We start from the raw sequence: 5,626 nt of genomic DNA, 5'->3' as shown, positions 1-5,626 counted from the left end.
TTCTTTTTAATAGCTGCATAGTGTCCTATAACTTTCCCCTTTTCCTCCCCTTTCCCTTTTATTAAAAAAAACCTTATTGAGTTATATTTTAGATATAAGAAAATACACCTATTTAAAATGTGCAGTTCATTGAATTTTGACAAATGTATGCAGCCTCCCTGCTAGTCAAGACATAGAATATTTTTATCACCTCCAAAGTTTCCCTCACAGATATTCTCTCAAGAATATGTATGTTCTTTTGTGAAATGACTGTCAGAGTTTTTGCCCATTTGAGAAATGGATTGCTATCTTCTCCCTGAGTTTAAGTGTTCTTTGCATTTATTCTGGACACAAGCATTTTTTCAGGTATGTGTACTGTGAATACTTTTTCCTAGAAGTATGAGACTTGACCTTTCTCTTTCTTGACACTCTTTCTTGAACAATCAAAGCTTTTCAGTTTGTTAAAATTCAATTCGTATTTTTCTCTTATTGCTAGCGCTTTTCTTTCATGTTTAAGAAATCTTTTGGCAGATTTCCAGAAGTGTTAGCCGTCAACACTGGCATGGGCTTCCATGCCCTGCTGGGTCGCCAGTCAGTGGGGATCAGCTGGCACTGTGAGCTCCTTCGAGGGGCAGCCTAACCATCTCCGCTGACTGCTTGGGCAGGGAGAACCTGAGGGCCTACTTCCTGGCCCACCTCCACAAGGATCATATGAAAGCATTAAGAGGCCCTTCCTTGAAAAGAAGGTTGAAGTACAGATGAGGAAACTGAGAAATCAGAGAGGTTAAATAAGTTGTCCAAGATCATGAAGCCAGTAAGCGGCAGGACTCGGACTCCCCCCCAGCTTGAAGGTTTACTTACACTGTTCCCTGCTACTAAAGGGTTGTTGTCAACCACCCCAAAGTACAGATTTGGGGGAGAAACAAATTATATTAACTGAAATTGAAACTCCTACCCAGATTTCTTTCATCTGTGAAGCATCAAGTGAGAAGGGAGAGATTGTTGTGACTCTCTGACCAGCTGGTCCTTGCCCAGAATCAATTATGTTTATATCTCAGGGCAGTAACAGAACTGTCATACCAGGGGTATGTCAGACTGGCAAAAAGAGAAGCTGCCAGAACGGAGCTGTACTCTGAGGGCAGAGTACAAAACATCCAGAGTGTGTACAGAGACACTGGTTTCTGCCGTCCAAAATATTATCAAATTCCCAATCGAGGAGTGTCAGTAAGTGGAATGTTAGAGCTGGTTTGAAGCTGGGTACTTGGTCTGTACCATATGGTATGGCTGAACTGCACAGCAGCTGATGAGTAGGGGTATTCACCAACCTTAGTGAGGAGTTCAGAGTCTAGGTTCATCTGGATAATCTAGACATGTTTAGAAACATGCATGACATCCTTCATAGCATCACCGACTTGATGGACATGAATTTGAGCAAACTCCAGGAGATGTTGAAGGACAGGGGGCCTGGCGTGCTGCAGACCATGGGGTCGCAAAGAATTGGACATGACTTAGCAATTGAACGAAACCAATAATTCTTCATGATGTCATAGAAAACTGCAGCACTCAGATCCATGAATGTCAGCATTCAAAGGCAGAGGAATATTTTCAGTGGAATAAGTTATCCTGTGGACTTAACTTCCCAAAATAGAATTTCACTCCATACCACCAGCATTAAGCCATTCAGTATGTGGTTTGGAGAAAGAGCCAGAAAAACCAATGTCACTGTGAGGACTGAAGAGAGTTCTTACAGAGGTCTGCCCCACCCCACCCCCCGGCTTTTTTTAAAAATTCACTCCTCCTACAATGAGGTTAAAGACACTTTGAGCCACATTTGTCCTGGGAATGTAACCAAACTCAGGTTTCGCTGCTTCCCACTCAAAAGTCAGTACCCAAGGGGCAGTTGTGGGTAGAAAGGAAAATTATTTTTAATCAGAATGCCAGCAATCTGGGGAGAAGGCGAACTCTTGTTCCCCAAAAAATTACCCTCTGAACCAGATTCTGCTCAGTCATGAAAGTTTTTAAAGGGAAAAGGGGAATAATCTTGGTTAATCATTGAGACTGGGATTCAAAGTCAGCCATCTTCCACTGTGTGCAAGTTTGTTGACTCCTTGAGATCTTTCTTTAGATGTTATCTTGTTCACACAGTTGGTTCATGTGATTACTGAAAGAGGAAGCTAGGGGAGAGACCTGGCCATCTGTTAATTACTTAATGCTTCCTTTCTCCTTCTTTGATCTGAGGAAAGAGCCAACAGGTTAGGCAAGGTATTGTGTGATAAAAAGAAAAGTGTGCCAGGGCTGGAGATGAGCAAAGCATGGGGGTACCTGGTTGAAAGTTAGTGACAATGTAGCTTCACTAAAGTAACCAGAAAGGGGGTTTCCTGCTGAGGGCAGTTTCCCGCAAAGAGCTGCTTATATCCAGAGAAGTGAATGACATATCCAAATGTCATTCTAGCAGGCGCAGTTATAGATGAAGTTAAACAAATCTTAAAGCCTTCATGCCAGTCTTCCCAAGGGATGGAGCCAAAGTGTAAACCACTCGGAAAATTGAAGTGAGCTAGAACAATTCACGTGGGCTTTCCAGGTGACTCAGTGGTAAAGAATCTGCTTGCCAAGTCAGGAGACTCAGGAGGTGTGGGTTCGATCCCTGGATCATGAAGATTTCCTAAAGAAGGAAATGGCAACCCACTCCAGTATTCTTCCCTGGAAAATCCCATGGACCGAGGAGCCTGGCAGGCTACAGGCCACGGGGTTGTGAAGAGTCAGGCATGACTGAGTAACTGAGCTCACAGAACAATTCGCGTGGGCTTAGGAGGGTGACAGTGACCTCTTTGATGATCCTCTCCCATTATGTTAAAGGCACAAGGTTCCAAACCAGCAAACTCTTCACCCTGAGCTATTTCCCATGATGACTGCAATATCATAAAACTAGCCTGACAAACTGAGAAAGCACAGGAAAAGCAGAAAGAATGCCAACCTCTCTTTGGGCAAATGTTATAGATTGTGAAGAATCCATGAGTGAGAGTGAAGAATTAGAAATCCCAGTTTCATCTCAAGGATTTTCCTTTAGATTGCTTTGAATTATACAGATCAGTTTGTGGAAAACAGACATTTCAATAATATTGAATCTTCCAATCCGTAAACATTTTAGTCTTCTTTAATTTCTGCCAGTTCCAGTCTTTGTTGGTTTGTTTTTACTCTACTGTTCCTAACTTATTTTGTTAGATTTATCCCTAGGTATTTCATATTTTTGATGCCTTTATACATGATGTATTTAATAATACAAAATCATTTTTTCCCTTGCTTTCAGCATTTAAAAAATGCCATTCTGTTATTGTTTGGCTTGAGATCTTCATTCTTCTAAAGGTGGTGTCTTTTTTCCTCTCTGACTGCTTTTAAGATAGTCTCTTTATGATTGGTTTTCAGCAATTTAATTAAGATATGCCTTGAGGGGTGCTGCATATCCGTTCTGTCAGGTCACAGCACTCTCGGGAACTCACACGTCTCCGAGCACTCTGCAAACTTCTGTAGCTGTTCAGCTGACAGCTCTCCAGTACTTGTTCTTTGCCTGAGTCCCACCTGTGTGTGTATGGCTTAATATCAATATTCAAAGGCTCACCTCACTCTACGCAGGTTTATAGAGTTCTTTCACTGTGTAGCTCTCTTTTCAGTACTTTTCCTCACAAATTCTGGTTGTCTCAGCATCTCTGAAATCTAACCTCCGTCTCCTCTGTTCCATGAAACTATCATACTCTGGATTCACCATATCCGCTCTGAGATTTGGAAAATGCCAGTGGAAAGAAATCTGGGGTAATCATCGTGCTTAACCCACAGCCCTGAGCTAACTCTCATCCAGTGTGTGAACATAGTTGTTCCATTTATTTGTTCAGTTTTCATGGTAGTTTATAAGAGGGTTAGTCCAATATTTTCCTTCCATTTAAAATATCAAAGAAGAGGGAAATTTTCCTTACCCCCATGATTTGTTGGTAGGATGGCTATATACTTTGTCATATATATAATTTATTGTCTAAATCTGAAATCTTTCGAGAGTTAAAGAGTATTCTTAGTAATACATGGACCCAAGGGAGTCCTTAGGTTACGAAGATTCTGAATATAGATGCAGTGGGCCCTTCATACCCTTGGGTTCCACATTTGTGGATTCAACCAATTGCTGCTTGAAATATTCCAAAAAGGAAAAAAAATCCAAAGAAGCTCTAAAAAGCAAAGCTTGAATTTGCCATACAGCAGCAACTATTTACATAAATATTTACATTTTATTCACAACTTTTACGCAGCATTTACATTGTATTAGGTATTATAAGTAATCTAGGGATGATTTATGGAGAAGGCGATGGCACCCCACTCCAGTAATCTTGCCTGGAAAATCCCATGGACAGAGGAGCCTGATAGGCTGCAGTCCATGGAGTCGCGAAGAGTCGGACACGACTGAGCGACTTCCCTTTCACTTTTCACTTTGATGAGTTGGAGAAGGAAATGGCAACCCACTCCAGTGTTCTTGCCTGGAGAATCCCAGGGATGGGGGAGCCTGGTAGCTGCCGTCTATGGGGTCACACAGAGTCGGACATGAGTGAAGTGACTTAGCAGCAGCAGCAGCAGGGATGATTTAAAGCTTTCAGGAAGATGTGCATAGATTATATGCAAATACTACACCATTTTTTATAAGGGACTTGAGGATCTTCAAATTTTGGTATCTGTGAGGGGTCCTGATACCAATCCCTCCCGGATACCGAGGGATGGCTATATAGCATATTCTCTTAAATGCCTGCTCTCAAAATGAGCTCAGTTAGCTTCCGTGCATAATGGAAGTCTAGGGACGGCATACCATTATAGGAACAAATGAGCACCACATTTCTTTGGTTTAACTCTCCAGAGAATCTTTAAAGCCTCTAATAATTTTATTATTTGGGGGAGGAGCTTATTTTTCCTACTATATTTCAAAAAATATGAGTCTTCAAAGGGGTGTAAAGTTAGACTGAAGTGCCAGTCAGGTGTTATATCAACCTTTTCATGTGTGAAACTCAGGATTGTTACAGACAACAGCTGCAGATGATACAAAGACCAACAAAAATCTCTTAATGGTGGAGTTGGTGGTGGCATGAAGAAAAGAATGCTGCATATAACTTCTAGAACTTTGCCAGTTATTTGAAATAAGGCCTTTAACAAGTTACTATACCTGTTTCAACTTCAAAGGCTTCATCTGTAAGTACCAACCTATTGATTTCCTGTTACTTACATATTTCTTACCAAATGCCTGGGGTTGATGACTCCAGATAGAGGTGGCTGACTAAGCCTAATAGCGACTACCCTGCATTGCAGGTTTGCTACATGCCAGGCTTCTGCTAAGTGTGTCACTTGCATTATTTCATTTAACGCTTAAAACAACCCAGAAAGGTAGGAATATTTTGAGTTTAGCAGTGAGGATACTGAGGCTTGGAGGAGCATGAGGGAGATAAAGTCACATGGGTCACTTAACTATTAAGAGCAGAATCCAGGAGGTGTCCATTTGTGCAAATACCAGGGGCTTATCCTTTCCATGTCCTCCTTCCCAAGGACATTGCCTTTGTGGCACGAATGTTAACACACAGGAGAAAGGCAAATGAGGAAGAGGCCAAGGAGTGCCTTTCTTACT

The 5,626-nt window shown here is 41.7% G+C and overlaps 1 pseudogene; it reads left to right on the top strand.

Moving 5' to 3' along the window:
- Positions 552-2,902, top strand: LOC102184882 (annotated as a pseudogene).

Source organism: Capra hircus, chromosome 29 (genome assembly GCF_001704415.2).
Source record: "Capra hircus breed San Clemente chromosome 29, ASM170441v1, whole genome shotgun sequence".
Taxonomy (NCBI): Eukaryota; Metazoa; Chordata; class Mammalia; order Artiodactyla; family Bovidae; genus Capra; species Capra hircus.
The sequence above is the reverse complement of the archived record's forward strand: the minus strand, read 5'-3'. Positions and strand labels throughout refer to the sequence as shown.